Below are 21,796 nucleotides of genomic sequence, written 5' to 3'. Positions count from 1 at the left end.
TTTAACTCCTCTGTGCCATATCTGTAATATGAGGTCACCTGTAGTACCTTTCTCCTAGGGATTTTGTGAAGATTAAATATTTGTAAAGCTCTTGAAACAGAACCTGGCACAGAGTAAGCACTGTGTAAGTGCATATTTTTCACCTCTGAGCTATTGTAAACTCTTTATTATTGTATAATCCTGGTAACAGGTCTGGCTTTGTCTCCAGTTAGAAAGAGGCATATAGTGTTAGGGGGCCAGGAGTAGACAAGGAGGGGCAGCATGGGGAAGATTCATTGGTATTAGCAGTAACCTTTATTGTGATATTTACCCCAAAGACACAGATGTAGTGAAAAGAAGGGCCATATGTACCCCAATGTTCATAGCAGCAATGTCCACAATAGCCAAATTGTGGAAAAAGCTGAGCTGTCTTTCAACAGACAAATGGTTAAAGAAGATGTGGTCCCTATATACAAAGGAATATTACTCAGCCATCAGAAAGGATAAATACCCAACTTTGCATCAACATGGATGGGACTGGAGGAGATTATACTGAGTGACATAAGTCAAGGAGAGAAAGTCAATTATCGTATGGTTTCACTTACTTGTGGAACTTAAGGAATAGCATGGAGGACATTAGGAGAATGAAGGGAAAAGTGAAGGGGGGGAATCAGAGAGGAAGATGATGAGAGACTGTGGATTCCAAGAAACAAACTGAGGGTTTTTAGAGGGGAGGGGAGTAGAGGGATGGGTGAGCCTGGTGGGGTATTAAAGAGGGCACGTATTGTATGGAACACTGAGTGTTATACGTAAACAATGATCTTGGAACACTATATCAAAAACTAATGATGTACTGTAGGGTGACTAACATAACATAATCATAATAAGAAACCTTTATTTTGATAGGTAGTGATGGGTAGTTCAACACATATACATGTTCTATGTTGTTTTGTGGATATGAAAACATTGGGAGAAATATGAAACTCTCAGAAAATTCCGTTTATCAGAGAAATTACGTTATTTACATCTCCTTTATTCCCCTTTCTTCCAGAAAGCCTTCTTATCTAACACCCTACCTTGACCTTATTTCCATCAACTTTTCCATAACAAAAAAAGCTCCTTTTCTCCCTGACTTTACCTCCCCACTGAAATCAGAGAAGTGCAAAGAAAAGGAAGATCAGGAAACTCATGTTTCAGTATGGGTCTTTCTGGGGTTCCCCAAAGCCCCTTTTCAGCAAAGTAACAAATAGATTTAAATCACTATTAACTGCTTGCCCACCCCCATCCAATCTTCAGGAAGACAAACTGCCTCTTGACGAAGCATCGCTTTTTTCATTTCTTTAAAATATTTTAAAATTTACGTTTAGAAAACAAATTTATTTTTGTAAGTATATATGGTACTTTTCTTACAGCAGCAGGGTTTTGTTTCGAACCCAGGAATTATTTTTTCCATTCAAAATATTGAGACAAAACTGTAGTGCAGAGGAACAGAGCTAAATATTTATAAATGTAATTGCCTTATAATTTCTTAAACATTAGTTAACAAACAAGCTTTGCCTTGGAATTCTAACACATCAGAGAGGGAGTTTTTGTTTTCATTAATGGCATACAGTAATAATGAATCTGTACAGAATTCACTAATGATGGCATTTTACAGTTATCTGCCTATGGAATCCAGGAGTTCCCTTTACTATAAGTGTTACTGAACAATGGTTAATAAGGAAGAGGCAATCAAAACAAATCATTAATTCAAGCTTTATTTACCTTTTTTATGCTCTTATTTTTAAGACCCACAATTTAAATGAGACATATGGTCCTACAGGTCTACCGACAATCATTTATAATGGAAGAGAAGTTTGAGTTTCTATGCATCCGGATCTCACCTCCCAGAGATAGAGGTATTGTCCTCTTTCCAATGGGAGCATCATTCCTTGAATGAATGAAATCCTTTGGTAAAACAGACATAATTAGAAGGACTGAGGAGGAGAAAAGGGAGCTAATTATCTACTGTAGAGTAGACAATAAAGATTGGTAACTGAAGAGTGGAAGGAAGGGATAAAGAACGAGAGTCCAGTTGGTTAAATAAGTAGCAATCACCAGAAAAAAACCTAATTCAAGATCATGTGTTTTCCTCTTTATTTCAAGTAGTTTACTTAAAAAATAAAAATAGTTTACTTACTTTAAAATGCATATATATGGGGCACCTGAGTGGCTCAGTGGGTTAAAGCCTCTGTCTTCAGCTCAGGTCATGATCTCAGAGTCCTGGGATCAAGCCCCGCATCAAGCTCTCTGCTCAGCGGGGAGCCTGCTCCTCCCCCCCCCTTCTCTGCCTGCCTCTCTGCCTACTTGTGATCTCTCTCTCTCTGTGTCAAATAAATAAATAAAATCTTAAAAAAAATGCATATATATGTGTGTATATATATCTCATGTGAAATATGATCAATTTATAGATATGCTAGATAAATTTAACAGTGAACTACAGTATAAAACTATAGTATAATTTCTGTTCTCTAAAACTTGTAACATGACATAAATTTGCTAAGAAGGAAGCGTTGTTAGCTAAACTTTTGTAAATTTGAATCATCCTACCAATGAAAAATAATTAAATGCATCTTTAAAAGTATCTCATGAAACAATGTAATTTCAAAAACCTTCATTTTGGCTATTTCTGCTTGATACTAAACTGTTGTCTGTAAATATATATATTATATATTGCATATATGCACAATATATTATATATATTATATATATAACATTTATATATGACATTGTGTATATATATGCAAATGTCATTCAAACTGTTCAGATATTAGTTAATTGGATAAAATCCAATCACAGTATACAAGCCAGGTTGAAAATGAGATTTCATCTTGGGATTGGTGATATGAAGACAAAAGCTCATTAACATGCACAGAATATATAGTCCTAAGATTTTGGTTTTATCATCATTATTCATCATACAGTGTTTGCAAACAGTTTATGTGAATGTGTTGGACTTACATGTATAAATCTGTTCATGGTAATGGGATTTCCACCCACTTAGTGTGGTGAGGACTAACCTCATTGTGTTTCCACTTAACTACTTTTTTATTTGTTGAGTGGAAGGACAGTTTGATTCAAAAATTATTTGCACAGTTCTACTGTGCCTGCTTATTTAAGCCCAGAACTGCCCTTGCCTGGCTTCCAAGATTATATGGGGGAGGGGATACATATTTCCTGCTCTCCTTTTCCTGGCAATTTAAGTGAGTTTAAGTGGGGTTCATCCTGCAGCCAATCATACACTCCTAATCTTACAGCAATCACTAAGAGTTCACTATACATATACCTTAAGCATGCTTACAAGCACTTCCAAGTCAAAGGTATACTCATGCTTTCAAAAACAGGGCCACTCACACACACACAATGGTATCAGAAGTCTTACCTGGTCAAAGCACAACCCCATCAGTCTACCAGAGCATGCACCAATCCCAGCCTGAGTGCCCCTCGCTCAGGGCTTTCAGAAGATGCATGCGTTTTATCTTGGTTAAAACATTCAGTCTGCTTATGGGGATAATATAACAGTTTGATGACACAGTAAGGAGGATTAGTTTGAATTTTTGACATATTAATACCCCTTGTGCCCTAGACAGAGAAGGGGTCTCCTTCCTTAGAATGGAGTACAATAAAGGAAAGCATTCCTGATGGGAAGACAGGAGACAAATTTTAAGTGTTGCACACTTCTTGGATCCCATGAGTTCCCTGACGGTGGGGTACAGAACAGGGCACGGCATGTGACTGTGGTCAAAGGAACTTTCAGACAGATTTTGCTCATTTCCTTGTTTTTAATCCACTTAAAATATATCCTTAGAAATAAGTTGCTTGTAGCTGAAACCTCCCAGCTGATCCTCAAAAGACTGTTAGTGTTCTGTGGGAAAATGCAATGCTGTGAAATTTTCTGCATGTTGAGCTGCCCAAATCAAGCTGCCCTATTACAAATCATGTTTCAGCACAGCATATTTGTCGCAAAAGCTACATGTTTATCAAGGACACCATTTTCCTACACAGTCATAGCTATAATCTCTGTGTTGATCTTTAATGTACAAGCCGTTATACAGATTGGGTTTTGAAATGAACTATGTAATGTATTCAATCACAAGTATTTTTCTTATTAAGACAAATTAGCAGGTTCCTGATTTCCCTGGAATGCATAGGTGCTTTACTTTATGGCACTGCTATTTTTAATAACAATATTTAGCCAACTAAAATTTAACCCTTGAGAGTCCTTCATTGCTGCAATCAATTAAGAAACGAGTGTGTCACGGATGTGACAGCTCTGCTAAGAATAGTCCGCAGATGTGCTTTTAAGTAAAGAGGGATTTAAAAATAAATGTATTTGACAAGTTGCTGATCAAAAGCCTATATTTACCACAACCAAATTAGAATGGTGTTACACAGACATTGAAGTTTATCCTGAAACATTCCTGAGGGGTGTTCGGATTTGACCTCAGAAGTATTTTCTCATTACTTTAGAAAGACATTTGGCTTCTTTGGGTCACAGTTTTCTCTTAAACTCAAAGAAGAATTTTTCCACATGATCTTTCAACCTCTAAACTCCCACACTGACAATTTATTGCCCAGTACATGTCATCAGAAATGGCCTGGTCCTTAACATTGTTTATATTCTTATCAATGCATAGGACATAAAGGAAACACCTTTTTTTCCTAAAAGCCAAACAGGTAACTTTGCATAACCATAAAATAAAACAAGATTAAGCATAAGCACTTTTAAAGTAGCACACATTATAATGGACCAAATACAGCTGCTTTAGATCCCAGCAATGATTCCAGATGGCTCGATTCCATGTTTCCATGACCAAGGTGCAGAGGTGACCAACCTGCTGATCCCTACTCTTGTCTGAGTCCCCATTTCTCCCCTAGCAAAGTAAAGGTGTCTGCAAAATAAAGGTTCTGGGCTTGATTAACATCATGGACTGTCCAAGCTTGAAGAGCTGATTGATCCCAACACCGTGGAAGGTCAGCTGAGCCCAGGGTCTGTGCTCTCCAAGTGGACTGTCAAACACATATGTCAGTGCTCAGCCTTCTAAATTTTCATTATTATTTATGCCATATCTAGTTTTCTAAACAAAGAAAATAAATCTATGGTACACAGGTTATGAAATTTGTTATTTCTGCTTAGAATCAATACAGAGATTGAAGAATGTATATTTTTCATAGTAAAAAAAGGTATTTGTAAAAGAAGTTAGTCATGCATAAAGAAATTGATATCAGGATTCTAATATCCAACCTGAATCAAAAGATTTTAGCAAGCAGCTTATCCAATTTTCTATATTGAGGAGGGAAGTTTCTAGCCCAAATCATATTTAGAAGGTTGTATGTGATTTTTTTTTTACATGTTCTGTGTTCAGTAACAATATAGACAATGGTCTAGAGATTCTGATCTAATCTCAAGGGCTTCTAACTTGACTTCAAATCTTCCTTTATTGTAATTAGGTTACGAGTTACCTACATGGTCAACATTAGAAATTTTGTAAAGAAATCCCACTAGTCCCCCCAAATTATATGGATCTAAGAACATGAATGAGATAAGGAGAGGAACAAACACTTGTTGATTGACTACTGTGCGATATGGACAATGCTGGTTACTATACACACATTTTTAAAAAATTTATTGGAAGACAATATTTCATACTATCAAACATATGAGCTCTGAAATCAACTGTCCAAGTCAAATCTATCTATACTATTCAATAACAATAAAATGTAGGCATGTTAGTTAATCTGTATAAACTTTAACTTCCTCGTCTATAAAATGGGAGTTTTATTTTATTTATTTTTTAAAGATTTTATTTATTTATTTGACAGAGAGAGAGAGATCACAAGTAGGCAGAAAGGCAGGCAGAGAGAGTGGGGGAAGCAGGCTCCCTGCTGAGAGGTCATGACCTGAGCTGAAGGCAGAGGCTTAACTCACTGAGCTACCCAGGTGCCCCAAAATGGGAGTTTTAAATGACATCTGCTTCTTGAAGTAGTTGGGAGGATTAAATAAGATAATGCTGTGTAGCGATAAAACCAAGACCTGGAATATAGAAAATACCCAGGTAAATTTTGCAAATAATAAGTGTATGTGTATTAAAAATTAATGACTAAAAATTGTTTTGCATGTGGTTTATAGATAGGCCTGATTGGCAATTATGATGTGTGAATGAACCATAAGCATGAGAAACTTTTAAAGGAAATCTCAATAGGAATGAGAAATATCTTAAGGAAATGTGAAGTGAGTTATGAAGAGCAAACACACAGAAATGTGAAGAACCTTGGGACCTCCCTTCAAAAAACTAGGAAGGGGTAGAAAAAATGAATGGATTAAAACTGAAAAGGTCCTGGATGTAATCATAACAGAAGATGTGATATCTGGAGCAGCTGAAGAGAAAGAGATTGATCCAGAATGACTCAGTGCTGGGACACTGGGGGCACATTACCAGATGAAAAAGTTAACTTGGATCTGAACTCAGTTCAAGGGGGAACACCTAAAGCTATGCACCAAAATAGCTTTGCATGTTCAGTGAGTAGTGACTCAGAACAGCCTTCTTCCTGGCCTGAAGGTGAATAAAATATGGAAATAGGAAGCAACATAAAAAGAGAGAGAGAGAGAGAGGCTTATAAAAGAAGATGCCAAGAAATGAGCCTGCCCAAATCAATCTAAAGAAGGAATCGGTGGTCTTCCATGCCAGGCAACATGACCTATTATACAGATAAAGAAAACCCTCTGGTATAAAAACTCGTAAAATGTTGGATGAAATACATTTTAAATACTGAGGCATAGCTGAGTTGACAGGAATATAAGAACAAGAGAGGCTACAAACAAGAAGAAAGTATGAACCAAAGCAGTGACTATGAAATCAGTTTTTATTCTGAGAGCATCTGCTCATCCCTAGTGACAAAGAACCTGAATTTTAATGAGTCCAAGTTGTGAAAAGGCCAAATCAGAGATCTCCACATGAAACTAGAATCCCAAATGTGGGAAAAACAGAGCAGAAAGAGGGTAGGAAATGGAGGTGGGGGGAGGGTGATCTTGCATAGGGCAACTTGTTTGGCTTAGTCCAGATTCTAAGCAGTGCAGTAAATATGACTAACATGTCTCCTGTAAGAACTTCCAACAACCTGCTCAATCTGACATGGACATGTGTCTTAAATTTACATTTCCTGAGGGACCTGAAAATCCTCAAGCTAAAAATTTAATTGCAAGTGCTATGGGTTGATATTTGGGGGCAAGCATTTGTCAGAAGGAAAACACAAATGCACTTTAAATTCATGCCTCATATAATGCCCACATATAAAGTCCCAAGGAACATGAGATCCTTCCCAGCCAAAATTCCGTAAACACACAAGAAAATAAGCCACCATGAGTGAGAGTCAGAAGATTTCAGGAACCGATCTGCTAAGTCAGTATATATACTGGAATTACCAGAGTCAAAATATAAAATAAGGATTTTTAATATTTTCAAAATATGAAAGCATTGTACAGAAATAAGAGACAATCTGGTAAAGCAAGACTAAGCAGAATGCCAGAAACCCTGAAAATTTAAAATTAAAATTTCAGGGGTGCCTGGGTGGCTCAGCGGGTTAAAGCCTCTGCCTTCAGCTCAGGTCATGATCCTAGGGTCTTGGGATGGAGCCCCGCATCAGGCTCTCTGCTTAGCGGGGAGCCTGCTTCCTCCTCTCTCTCTCTCTGCCTGCCTCTCTGTCTACTTGTAATCTCTATCTGTCAAATAAATAAATCTTTAAAATTTCAGTGGATGGGTTAAACAGCAGATTATACCCAAAGAAGTAGTTGGTAAAGTAGAAGAGAAATCTAAAGAAATGCAGCACAAGAAGACAAAAACATAGAAAATATTTTTTAAATATTAAAATGTATTGAAGTTGGAGTAAAAAGGGGCTACTTTACATTTAATTGTAGTTTCAGAAGACTAAACTAAAGAAAACTAAGGATAATTCTTGAAGAGATAGTGCCTGAGAATATTCCAGAATTGATCAAATATGTCTATCTTTATATTCAAAAATCCAAATAATTAGCCTTAAGCAGAATAAACATAGAAACAACATACTGAAGACCCAAGACACCAAAGAAACAAAGATAAATAGTGGAATATAAGGAGCTATATGGTGGGAGGAAGGAGAACAAAGATTATTTACAAAGAAATCAGTTTTAAGACACCTGGGCTCTCAAGAACAGAAATGGAAGTCAGACAATATTAGAATAGTATCATCAAAGTGTAGAGAGCAAAAAAACTGTCAACATAGAAGTGTTTATCTAGTGAAAATACAGTTCAATACAAGGGTTAAATAAAGATATTTTTATACAAAGAAAAGAGAAATTTTAATATCAACAGACCTCCACTAAAGGAATTTATAAAATAGATAGAATTTCAGGTAGAACAAGAATAACTCCAGAAAAAAAAAATGTAAGATGCGCCAAGGAACAATGAGAGGGGGTGGAAAAAGAGGTCACTGTGTAGGTAAATATAAGCAAAGAGTGTTGGTATTAAATATTAATGTCTAATTTGGGGGATTTCAGATTTTGAGACAGAACTAAAATCATGGGAAAATAATAGCATATATATCTGGAGAGGGTGATCAGATTATGGTCTGGAAATTATTTGAAAGCAAGGTGAAGATTGTGATTTAAACTTAAGATTTAAATAAATTTATGCATGTTAAGATTTACAAGCCAACCTCTGAAAAGAATATAAAGAGTATATAACATCCAAATTAGTACTAGTAAGAAAAAAAGAATGAAGGAGGAGATATTAATCATTCAGAATGATGACAAGAAAAGCAGAAAGAGTCAAAGTGTAGGGCAAGTATAAAGCATAAATTACACTGTAGAGATAAATATAAATATTTTGAAAATAACAGTGATGGTAGGTGGACTATATAATCACCAGTTAGAATACAAAAATTTTCAGACTTTTTCTACAAAAACAATACTCCTAAAATTTAAGGTCTCATAAAGGTTAAAGAGTAAAAACACGATAAGTATACACATACATATAGCTGGTGTAATTATCCAATTACTGGGGGCGGAAATAGAAGCTTTAAAGTAAAACACAAGCAAGAGAAGGTAATTGCACTTAAAAGTAAATAAATCACCAGGAATACATAATAGTTCTAAATTTATGGACATCTAATAATATACCAACAAAATATAAAAGGCAAAGATTTTCAGACATATAAAAAGAAATTGACAAATCCATCATCAAAGCAGACTTCAACACAGCTCTCGGTAAATAACAGATGAAGTAGACAACTATGAGGAAATACATAGAATATTTGAAAAACAAAATTTTTAAGCTTGAGCTGATAATAGGCATATATGAAACATTGCACTCAACTCAAGTATACATATCCTTTAAAGTATGCATGGATCACTTATGAAAACTGACCAAATTCTAGACCATAAATCAGATTTCAATACATTTTAAAGTTGGTTTTATACGGATTACAATTCTCTGACTACAAAACGGTATAAATCAGTAAAAAACATAACTTAATAAGTATTTATCAGTTTAAAGGTACCAGTCTGGGGGCGCCTGGGTGATTCAGTGGGTTAAAGCCTCTGCCTTCAGCTCAGGTCATGATCCCAGGGTCCTGGGATCGAGCCTCACATCGGGCTCTCCACTCAGCGGAGAGCCTGCTACCTCCTCCTCTCTCTGCCTGCCTCTCTGCCTACTGTGATCTCTGTCTGTCAAATAAATAAACAAAATCTTTAAATAAAAAAATAAAAAGTACCAATACCAAAAAAATAAAAAAGCCTGAAAAAACAAAATCAAAAACAAAAACAACCATGAGTGAAAGTGTAAACCATAATGGAAATTGAAAAATAATTTGAGTATATTATTGTATATTATTACTTGTGAGATATAGCTAAAACAATGTTTAGAAAGAAATACTAGGGGTGTCTGTATGGCTCAGTTGGTTAAGCATCTGCCTTTGGCTCTGGTCATGATCTCAGGGGTCCTAGGATGGAGCCCCACATTGGGGTCTCTGATCAGTCAGTCAGTGATCAGTGATCACTGATCAGTGAAGTCAGTGAGTCTGCTTCTCCCTCTCCCTCTGTGATGTCTCACTCTCTCAATCAAATAAATAAAATCTTTTAAAAAATAGAAATACAAAATTTTAGAAAAGTATATTAGAAAAAGAAGCCTCAGAATTAATGAGTTAAGCCTCCAAATTAGGAAGTTAAAAAAAAAAGAAGAAGCCCAAGGAAAATAGAAAAAGATGAGATTATAAATGTAAAAACAGAAATAATAGGGAATATCAAGAAAAAAATTATTTCTTTGAAAATAATAATTGACAGGTATCTAACAATTTTGATCAAAATGAAGGAAACACAAAATTTTAAAAGGAAATAAAAAGGATTATTAATATATTTGCTGAAGAAAAGGATATTGAGTTACTATGCCTAAAAACTTGAAAAATTGGTTGAAATGAACAAAGTTCTAAAAATATAAATTACTGATTCAACAATGAATACACACCACTTTCCCCACACTAGGATAGCTAAAACCAAAAGACAGACAATAACAAGTGTTGATAAGCTATAGATAAATTGAAACCCTCATACACTGATGATGGGAATGTAAAATGATGCAGTCACTTTGGAAAACAGTTTTACTGTTCTTCAAAAAGTTCAGCAAAGAGGCATCTCATGACACAGCAATCCCTAGGTATATATCCAAAACAATTGAAAACATACATCTACACAAAAACTTGTACATTAACATTCATAGCAACATTTTTCATAATAGACAAAAGATGGGGAAATGTAAGTGTCCATGGATTTATAAATGAAAAAATCAAATATAGAATATTTTTACAACGGAATATTTTTCAGCCTTAGAAAAGAATAAAGTACTGGTACACATCTGATGACATAGATGAACCTGGAAAGCACCATGCTAAATAAAAGCAACTGTACACAAAATGTTACAGATTATATGATTCCATTCATATGGAATGTCCAAAGGAGACAGAAAGTGGTTGTCATGGGCTGAAGAGAGGAGAAAAGGGAGTAACTGCTAATAGGAACTGACTTCTTTGGGAGGTGATGAAAATCTTCTGGAATTAGATGGTGGGATGATTGCACAAGACTGAACTGCACACTTTAGAAAGATAAATTTTATGACATGTGAATTATATCTCAATAAATAGGCTTGAAAGTTTGAATGTTCCTATAGCCACTAAAGATATTAATTGGTAGAGTCAAATTTTTTTACAAAGTTAACTGCAGCCTCATTTGGTTTTATAGGTGAATTCTATATCTTTAACAAACTCCTTAAATGTGAAAAAGTGCTGTGCAACTCATTTTATCATACTGGTATAATGTTGGTCTATAAAACAGCAAAGAGATTATATGAAAGAAAAATTATAGGAGTTTCTTTTTTTTGAACATAGACACAGAAATCATAAACAAATATTAGAAAACTGAACTAGTAATGTATAAGATAACTCTCGAGGTTCAAAGACCAATATCAAGTTAACACATTAGAAAATATGTATTATAATATCTCACATTAACAGACTAATGAAGGACAACAGAAGCAGAAAAATTGCTGATAAAATTCAGGAATTAGTAGTGATGAATAAATTTCCACAGCAGAGATCATGTTCAGTGGTTGAATGTTATTTTTCATTCCAGAACAAGATACATAAGATTAAGAAAAAAAAAAAACACTGTGTACTTGCAGATTTATGATTATGTACATCTAATAAAAACACCAATAATTAGTGAACAAATTATTAATTATTCATAGTCCAAAAAATTGATAAATATGAAAACAACATGCAATATTTAATTTTATTTCCCTCTAGCAACAATTGTTAGAAAATGAAGTTCTCAAAAAGAGATGATATATTCAAGGTAGCAAAAAAAAATTATAACTAGAAACAGAGTTAGTGTGTAAGAATTAAGAATATGACTTCAGAAACACTGGAAGACTTAATACAGAGAAACCCATATGGAAAGATTTAATGTTGAGATGTTATCCCCATACAATATATAGATATAATGTAATTCCAATAAAACTTCCTACTTGGCTTTGCATATATATATAAGCTAACTATAAATTTATACAGGAAAACAAAGGCTTGATAATAGTCAAAATATGGACAAATATGAAGGCTAAAAGAAAACTCTAAAAACTAAAACTGCAAGGCAATGCTGCAGGTATCAATAAAGAGATTAATGAAACAAAATAGCCCAGAAATGGACACATGCATATATGCTACCTGGTATATGTCAGACTGATACTTCATAACAGTAATAAAGAAGGGATCCTTTCCGATTTAGGGATTAAATATACAAAGAAAAAATTAAAGTGGACTCATGCCTCGTAACATAAAATAAGAGCAATTCCAGATGAATGAAGAAATAAAATATGAATGGCAAAATTTAGAAGAAACATAGGATGAAATCATTATGCTCTAAAAGTATGGATGAATATCTCTTACAGATACAGAAAATGAAAACCATAAAGAAAATAATGCATAAATTCAACTACATTGAAAGGAGTGATTTTTTGTTCCATGAAAAGGCCTCACAAAAAGAATAAGACAAGTAAAGAAGTGGTAAATGTTTGCAAGATATATAATTGACAAAGGATTTGTAACCCAAATATATAAAGAACTTCTATAAATCAATTTAAAAAATGAGCCATATGGTCATTTCACAGAAGAGAAAATACAAATTACTACTAAACTTTGCAAAAGATTTCCAAACATTGTAGAATTCATGGAAATACACATTAAAACCATATTCAGCAAATTAACAAAAATTTAAAAGTTACACAATATCAATAGTTGGTGAGTATGTGGAGTTATGGGAACTCTCATACACTGCAAATGGGAATGTACATCATTCTACCACTTTGGAAAACAAAAGCTTTGACATTCCTATTAAAGCTTAATATATATGCAGTCCAAAGACTCAGAAATTCCACTACTATACATTTACACTAGAGAAATTCTTGCACACATATCAGGAGATAAGTATAAGATTATTCATCTGTATATTATATATATGTATAATTCATCTATATATTGTAGTAGCATCTATAATTATGATGAAGCAACACAAATGTCCACTTATTGTAAAGAGGAAAAATAAAAGTTGTGATATAATTATATCACAAAATCCTATATTGCCACAAAAATGAATGAGCCATCACAATATTAACATGCATAATTTTAAAAAATGTAATATTGCATGGAAAGAGAGAACCAAATCACAGATACAGGCACTATACCCTGATTATTTTACATACATTTAATTTAATATAAAATGACAACATGGATATCTCCGCCCCCATTAATATGAGACTTTTACTAAACTAAAAGAAGTCTTACTAAATATATTTTCCCCTCAAAGACAAAGATCTGGAAATCATGGTTTCAACTTTCTGGCCTGAAATTACATCTTCCAGGGTAGATTTTTGGACCATGAATAGAAAGATCACATGCTGGCTAAGGAGGAAGATTTGAATAGGACACCTTCCCACTTAGCCTGATAATTAAGCAAATCAGAAGAAATGGTCTGTCCCTCTCCCAACACACCAACAGCCTTTGACGAATAACAAAAGCAATTTAAAATATAGCTGTTCAAACTCATTCTATGAGGCCAGCAATACTTTGATCCCCAAAACAGACAAAGACTCCACTAAAAAGGAGAATTACAGGCCAACATCTTTAATGAACATGAATGCAAAAATAAAAAAAGCAGTAACTTAAAAAATAAAAGTGATTCACCATCAAACAAATACCTATTCAGTGACGACCAAGCTCTTTGCCAACCAAGCCCTTTGGAAGAAGATTCCACTTCCTTCTCGATTTCTTTAACTATCTAGAAAAAAGACCACCTGTTTGGATCAATCAACACCTACAAAATGGAAGGCAGAGAACTTCTAGAAAGCAGGCCCTTATAGAAAAGTATACTTCTGGGGCACCTGGGTGGCTCAGTGGGTTAAAGCCTCTGCCTTCGGCCCAGGTCATGATCCCAGGGTCCTGGGATCAAGCCCCACATCGGGCTTTCTGCCCAGCGGCAAGCCTGCTTCCTCCTCTCTCTCTCTGCCTGTCTCTCTGCCTACTTGTGATCTCTCTCTGTCAAATAAATAAATAAATAAATAAAATCTTAAAAAAAAAAAAGAAAAGTATACTTCAGGGGTGCCTAGGTGGTTCAGTAGGTCGAGCCTCTGCCTTCGGCTCAGGTCATGATCTTAGGGTCCTGGGACTGAGCCCCACATCAGGCTCTCTGCTCGGTTGGGAGCCCTCTCTCTCTCTCTCTGCCTGCCTCTGCCTACTTGTGATCTCTCTCTGTATAAATAAATAAAATCTTTTTTAAAAAAGTATACTTCAATGAGAGACTATGGACTCTGAAAAACAACTAGAGGGTTTTGAAGGGGCGGGGGTGTGGGAGGTTGAGGAACCAGGTGGTGGGTAATAGGGAGGGCACGTACTGCATGGAGCACTGAGTGTGATGCTAAAACAATGAACACTGTTATGGTGTAAATAAACAAATAAACAAATTAAAAAAAAGTATACTTCATTCCCCATTTACATTTTTATTGTCAAAAACTTCAGTCCCTTTTTTTGTGAAAATTCGATAGGAAAAATTCTGATTTCTATTAACTTTAGAGAAGACAGTCTTTCACCCAGTTTTTTAAAATGATGTTATCCTATCTCATTGAAAAAGTATAGCAAGGATTGAAATGAGGGAATAACAATAACAATAAAATGCACAGATGGTGACCTATGAGGACCATCTCTCTGGACAGGATCTGTATGATCAGCCAGTTATGAGACAGTCAAAGCTAAACTTGGGAATGTGCTAATAGTTGAAAGGCCAGAGAGAAAAGAAAAATATTAAAACCACTTTATGTGGCAAGAGTGGAAAAAGGATATGACTTGAATCAGATACACAGTGAAAGCCAAATCCATGCATCATTCCAAAATTGAAATCATGGAAGACAGATAATGTACTCTTACTCCCAGTACTCTTGTTATGGGCTTAGAGGGGAGGAAGTGAAAATAACAAATGAAGACTAGTGTTCTAAAAAGGTTAGCCAAGAAAGAAAGGAAAGAATAAGACTGTGCTGGACAAGTTTTTGTTTTGTTTTGTTTTGTTTTGTTTTTTGACAGTATTTTCTTTACCACTATGTTAGTATCCCTATCTACCATCATTATTACTCTTTCTTTGACAGTTTGTTGAGTGCCATTCATGGCACCTATCCTCTACTACCTAAAAAACCACCTCATAGGTATCCCTTCACAGGAAAGGAACTGCTTGTCATCAGCAGTCATTTTGCAGCTGGCAATAAAATTCAGGCAAGATTTTTTTCTCAAGATTTGTTCTAACCTCTAGACTTTTAAGGGACAGCCAATAAGGTCCTTACATTTCCATGTGTGTTTTCTTTTTAGCAAAAGAATTGGAAGTTCAAGACTTGGAAATTTAAGACTTCCTTAATTCCATTTTGATGTGTGGTTTATTAAACTATCCATTCTGAAGGAGAGTACATTAACCCCTCACAGTGAATGGCTCCTGTCTGTCAGATACTCTTGGTAGGATATCAGTCAGCAAGTGAACACCAAACTGCCACTCTCACTCCTGATATTGAGTCAGCCCTGGGTACAAAGCTCCCTGGCAAGCAAGATGCCTGTCAATTTTTCTAAAAAGAACAGTAAAAGTAGGAACAGCCAAGCTTGTACAATTTTGGAGTTCCTGTCTTCTTTCAGTGTATTTTTAGCCTGGCAGACATCAGTTTTCTTTTCTATGCTTCATACATTTCTATTCATAAGCCTAGCATTACCAGATGATTTATTAAGCTTCATCTTATTCATATAAAATAGTCACTGCTCTGGAAAAGAGTGACTCAATAAAGTGTTCATCTTCCCATACACCTGGACTTCCAGCCAGAAAACAAGATGTAGTCTGTACAATGAACAGTCAATGAAATGAAAACCATTTTATGCAAAATAAAACCTAGTCTTGAAAATGTAAACATTTATAAGTCACTGATTGAAAGGATCATAGCATATGATCATAGCATAGAATGAATCCAGGCAAACTCATGCTACTGAAATTTGATTAATTAAACCAAAATCTATTCATCAATTTCTAGCTTATAAGTAAGATTTTAAAGTTTTTTTTTAATATTTTATTTATTTGACAGAGAGAAATTACAACTAGGCAGAGAGGCAGGCAGAGAGAGAGGAGGAAGCAGGCTCCCTGCGGAGCAGAGAGCCCGATGCGGGGCTCGATCCCAGGACCCTGGAATCATGACCTGAGCTGAAGGCAGAGGCTTTAACCCACTGAGCCACCCAGGCACCCCTATAAGTAAGATTTTAATCAGTGGAGAGATGGTGGTTCAGAGAACAAGCTTCAGGTAGGATTTTCTAACTAGTACATTTTATTTGTTTTTCTCTTATTAGGATTCTGTTCTTTAATATGACTGCAGTTCCTGGTTTTCTGGTTTCTTACCCACCATTTACCTTACCACTACATAGAACTTCCATATAGCCTGCACAACACTAATCAACTGAAATGCAATGTGGCCAACCTAGTTTGCTGAAACTTTGCTTCATGTATTAAGGATAAAGTTTGAGACCAAACATGCATGCTATATCTTGATCATAACATTACAAAAAAACTATGGTGAGCCATCCATGTATACAGATCTGGAAATCAGAGAGTAACAGTGCAAGGATATGTAACTCTCTGTGGATCTGTGATCAAGGACGTTCCGAACTGAAACACTGCTATACATTCAGCTCATCTAGTAACCCTAAAATCCAACTTCATTATTTGTTTAATATATCAGTAGTAACTTCAACTTCCAGATATGGTAGTGTTAAGACCTCAGCAAATCCTCTCAGGGAAGAAAAAAAAGTATAAAACTAGAAAAATTATGAAAACAACATTTTATGACTCTGTAATGAACTAAAGTCACACACAAGTTGATATTTATTCTTGAAAATTTTGTAGAGCTCCAGTTTAGGGCAGTGGAAGTCTTCACAGAGACTGCTTTCATCCCTCCTTCTAGTTCAGACAGGAAGAACAACAGTTTTACCAGCCTGAGATTGGACATGGAAACCATCAGCTTTGGTGCGAGATTCGGATGGAAGTAGGTGGGTTAAAAATCTCATAATTTTGTCCACTAAACCGAAAACTCACTTGGAAACAAAAGAGGAAACTTGTAGCTTTGCAGGCTGAGTTTACAATCCTAGTTGGGACAAGCGACAGACCAATGAGAAATTAAAAAGGGAAATCTTGAATATGAGAGATCCATGTAAGGATTAGATCTACACATTCCTGGCCTCCTGGGAACCAATGCATATTTCATAGTGACTTGAAAGATCCTGGTAGGAAGTTAAAGCTAAGGCAGAGCTGAGAATGATAAAATTCTAAATGGGCTTCCTGTCCCACAGAAAGATTGATCATCAGAGGGGAAAGTCTTATCAGCTCAAGGTGTTTGAAAAGAAATCTACACCCAAATCTTTTTTTTTCCAATTTTACTATGAAATGATTGACATATATTTCTATATAAGTTTAAGGGGTATGGCATGATGGCTTGATTTACATATATTGTGAAATGATTAGCACAATAGGTTCAGCTAATATCCATCATCTTAAAAAGATCAATATAAAGAAGAAAAAAAAATTTACTTATGATGAGAACTTTTAGGATTTACTCTCCAGCAGCTTTCTTATATATCACACAGCAGTGTTAGCTGTAATCATCATGTTGTATGGTACACCTGTAGTACTCAATTATCTTGTAATAGGGAATTTGTACCTTTTGACCTCCTTCCTCCAATTACCTCTGGCAATCACATGTCTGATCTCCTTTCCAATGAATTGGGGATGGGAGAAGGGTTGTTTGTTAGAATACTTGTGTAAGTGAGATCATACAATATTTGTCTTCCTCTGTCTGACTTATTTCACTTAGCATAATGCCCTGAAGTTCCATTCATGGTGTCCCAAAATGGTAGAATTTGGTCTTTTTTATGGCCAAATGATGTTCCATTGCGTGTGTGTGTGTGTGTGTGTGTGTGTGTGTGTGTGTGTGTGTGTAAAATATGTATATCTCAATTTCTTTATCCATTCATCCATTGGTGGGCCTTAGGTTATTTCCATGTCTTGGTTATGGTAAATAATGCTGCAATAAACATGAGGATGCAGATATATTTTTTTTAATATTTTATTTATTTATTTGACAGAGAGAGAGAGATATCACAAGTAGTCAGAGAGGCAGGCAGGGAGAGAGGAGGAAGCAGGCTCTCCACTGAGCAGAGAGCCCGATGCGGGGCACGATCCCAGGACGCTGAGATCATGACCTGAGCCAAAGGCAGAGACTTTAACCCACTGAGCCACCCAGGCGCCCTGCAGATATATTTTTGAGTTTGTGTTTTTGTTTTCTTTGGTTACCCAGAAGTGGAATTGCTAGATCATATAACAGTTCTATTTTTAACTTCTTTGAGGATCCTGCATAGTGTTTTCCATAGCAATTTACAACTGATCAAGAGTGAACAAAGTTTTCCTTTTTCCCACATCTACATCAGCATTTGTTATCTCTTGTCTTTTTGGTGTTGGCCATTCTAATTGACATGAAGTGATATCTTAAATGGTTTTAATTTGCATTTCCCTATTGACTAGTGAGCATCTTTTCATATATCTGTTGGCCTTTTGAATATTTTTGTGGAAAAATGTCTATTCAGGTCCTTTTCCCATTTTCTAATTGGGTTATTTGACTTTTTTTTCTATTGAGTTGACAAGTTCCGTATATATTTTGAATATTAAACTCTTATCAGATATATAGTTTGCAAATATCTATTCCCACTCTGTAGTTTGCCTTTTCACTTTGCTAATGGTTTCTTTTGCTGTGCAGAAGTGTTTTTGTTTAATGTAGTCCCATTTGCTTATTTTTATCTTGTTACTTGTGCTTTAGATGTCATATCCAAAAAATCATTATCAAGACCCATGTCAAGTGGTCTTATTTGTGTTTTCTTCTCATAGTTTCATGGTTTCATGTCATACATTTAAGTCTTTAATCTATTTCAAGTTAATTTTTGTGAGTGGTATAAGATAGGAGTCTGGTTTCATTCTTTTATATGTTCATATTAAATTATCCAACACCATTTATTAAAAGATTATCATTTCTCCATTGAGTATTCCTGGCTCCATTATCAATTATCAGTTGGCTTTATATGCTTCAGTTTATTTCTCTCCACTTAAATCTTGACTGACCATTAAGCCATGCAGACACAGGGTCAATCTCAAAGCATCATGTCATGGGCAATAAATAATATAAGTTTAAGTTCATGGAGATTACTTCAAAAACAACAACAAAATCCTCAGGAAAGTTAATCAGAATTCAGAGTTGCTACAATATACTACATAAAATTCTGATTTTTAGGCAATCTGGAAAGTGTGGCTGCTCCTGGGAAAAAAATGTAGTCAATAGAAACTGACTCTAAGTAGCTCCAAATGATTTAGACTTTAAGACAGCTATTGTATGTCTAAAGAATTTTAAAAAAAACCTGTGTTCAGAGAATTAAAGGAAAAAAACTAAGACAATGACTCAACAAATAGGAACTTTCAGTAGAGAAACAGAAAGTATGAAAAAGAACCAAATGGTAATTCTAGAATCTAGTATAATAATCAATATGAAAAATTTACTTGTTATGTTCAATAGCAGATTTGAGAGGAGAAAGAAACAGTGAATTGAAAGATAGAACTATAGAAATTATCTCAGTCTAATAAAAACAAAATGATTTTTTTTAAAGTAGGACCATAGAGATATGTGAAACAATGTTAAACATCCCAACATATATGAAATGAGAGTGCCATGAGAAGGAAAGGAAAAAAACACATATGTGGAGATACTGTCACTAAAGTCTTCCCAAATTGGATGAAAAATAATCTACAAATCTTGGAAGCTCCAAATATTCCAAGTAAAATGAACAACGGAATTTACACCGAGACACACCATACTCAAGCCTCTGAAACACAAAGAGAATTTTTTTTATTTTTTCAGTGTTCCAAGATTCTTTTTTTTTTAATATGTTATTTATTTATTGAGAGAGAGAACATGTGCACTTACTGCATGTGCATGAGCTGGAGGAGGAGCAGAGGGATAGGAAGAGAGTGATCTCAAGCAGACTGTGCTAAGAGCCTACTGGAGGGTTCAATCTCACTCCCTGAGATCATGACCTGATCCAAAATCAAGAGTCAGAGGCTTAAATAACAGAGGCACCCAGGTGCCCCAAAGAGAAAATCTTAAAAGCAGCAAGAGAAAAAAGTGACTATATAGAGTGAAATAATATGATTGATTATTGACTTATCACTAGGCCAGAAGGCAATAAGATGACATGTTGATTTAAAGAAACAAACAAACAAAAATAAATAACAAAAATAAAAATCCATCAACCAAGAATTCTGTATCCAGAAAAACTATTTATCAAAAAATGAAGGCAAAATAAACTTGTTCCCAGGTAAACAGAAATGTAGAGAATCCATTACCAGCAGACCTAACCTACAAGTAGTACTAAAGGAGCCTTCCAGGCCCAATAAAATGTTTAAGCAGAAACTAATATCCATAGGGAGAAATGAAGAACAGTAGAAATGACAGATATGTAGATAAATTAAAAAACTCTTTTCTTAATTTCCTTTCAAAACAAACTTTAAAATACTTGTAAAACTTTATTGTTGAGTATGTAATATATGAATAAAATATATATGTGTGCATATATATAAATGAAATATATGTGTGTGTATACATGTATATATATGTAAATAACACAAATGACAAGGAGACAAATTGAGCTATATATTGTTAGCAAAATTACTATACCTTACTGGAATTAAGTCAGCATTAACCTGAGGTAAACCATGATTAAGTTAAACATGCATATTCGTTCCTTAGACTAACTCATAAGAAAGTAATTCAAAAAATATTCAAAAAGTTAACAAAGGAATTAATGTGATACACTAAAAAATATTTAACACAAAAAAGGTAGCATAGAAGGGACAGAGGAATAAAAAGTGTACAAGACATAAAAACAGATACCAAAATGGTATCTGTACCTAGGAAATACCTTCAATGAAAATCAAAACACAGCATGTCAAAATTTATGTGGCATATCTCAAGCATTGTCTAGAGGGAAATCTGCAGCTTTACATATTTTATATTAGAAAACAATATCTAACTTCAGTAATTAAAGCTTCTACTTTCAGAAGGTAGAGAAATAAAATGGAATCAAAAATAAATTAAGCAGAAAGGATATAGTAAAGATCAGAGGAGAAAGCAATGTAATATAAAGCAGTAGTACAACAGGAAAAAAATCAATTAATCCAGATGGTTGTTTGAAATACCAACAAAACGTTTAAGCCAAGACTGATAAAGAAAAAAGAAGACAGAAATTACCAAAATCAGGAATAAAGGTATAGATCATACCAGAGATTATAAGGAAAGATTATCAACAACTTTATGACCAAAAATTAGATGAAGTGGCAAAATTCCTTAAAAGGCACAATTTAACCCATCTCTGTCATGAGGAAATAGAAAATCTGAACAGATCCATATCAAGTGTATTAGTTTTCTATTGCTTTGTAATGAATTACTACAAAATTAACATCTACAAAATTAACTGATATCCATTTATTATCTGAGTTCTGTGGGCCAGGAGTCCAGATATAGTTAGCCAGTTTCCCTGCTCAGAATCTCAAGGCTGTAGTCAACATGGCGGTAGGGCTGGTTTTCATCTGGAG

At 34.8% G+C, this 21,796-nt stretch overlaps 1 protein-coding gene across 5 annotated transcripts in view; it reads left to right on the top strand.

Annotated features, from left to right (window-relative positions):
• XKR4 (XK related 4) overlaps positions 1 to 21,796 on the top strand; it is a 455,755-nt gene that overhangs the window by 352,077 nt on the left and 81,882 nt on the right. The gene's annotated exons all lie outside the window — the stretch shown is intronic.

The sequence above is a fragment of the Meles meles genome, chromosome 1 (assembly GCF_922984935.1).
Source record: "Meles meles chromosome 1, mMelMel3.1 paternal haplotype, whole genome shotgun sequence".
Lineage (NCBI taxonomy): Eukaryota > Metazoa > Chordata > Mammalia > Carnivora > Mustelidae > Meles > Meles meles.
Note: the sequence above shows the minus strand (reverse complement) of the source record. Positions and strands in the feature narration are given on the sequence as shown.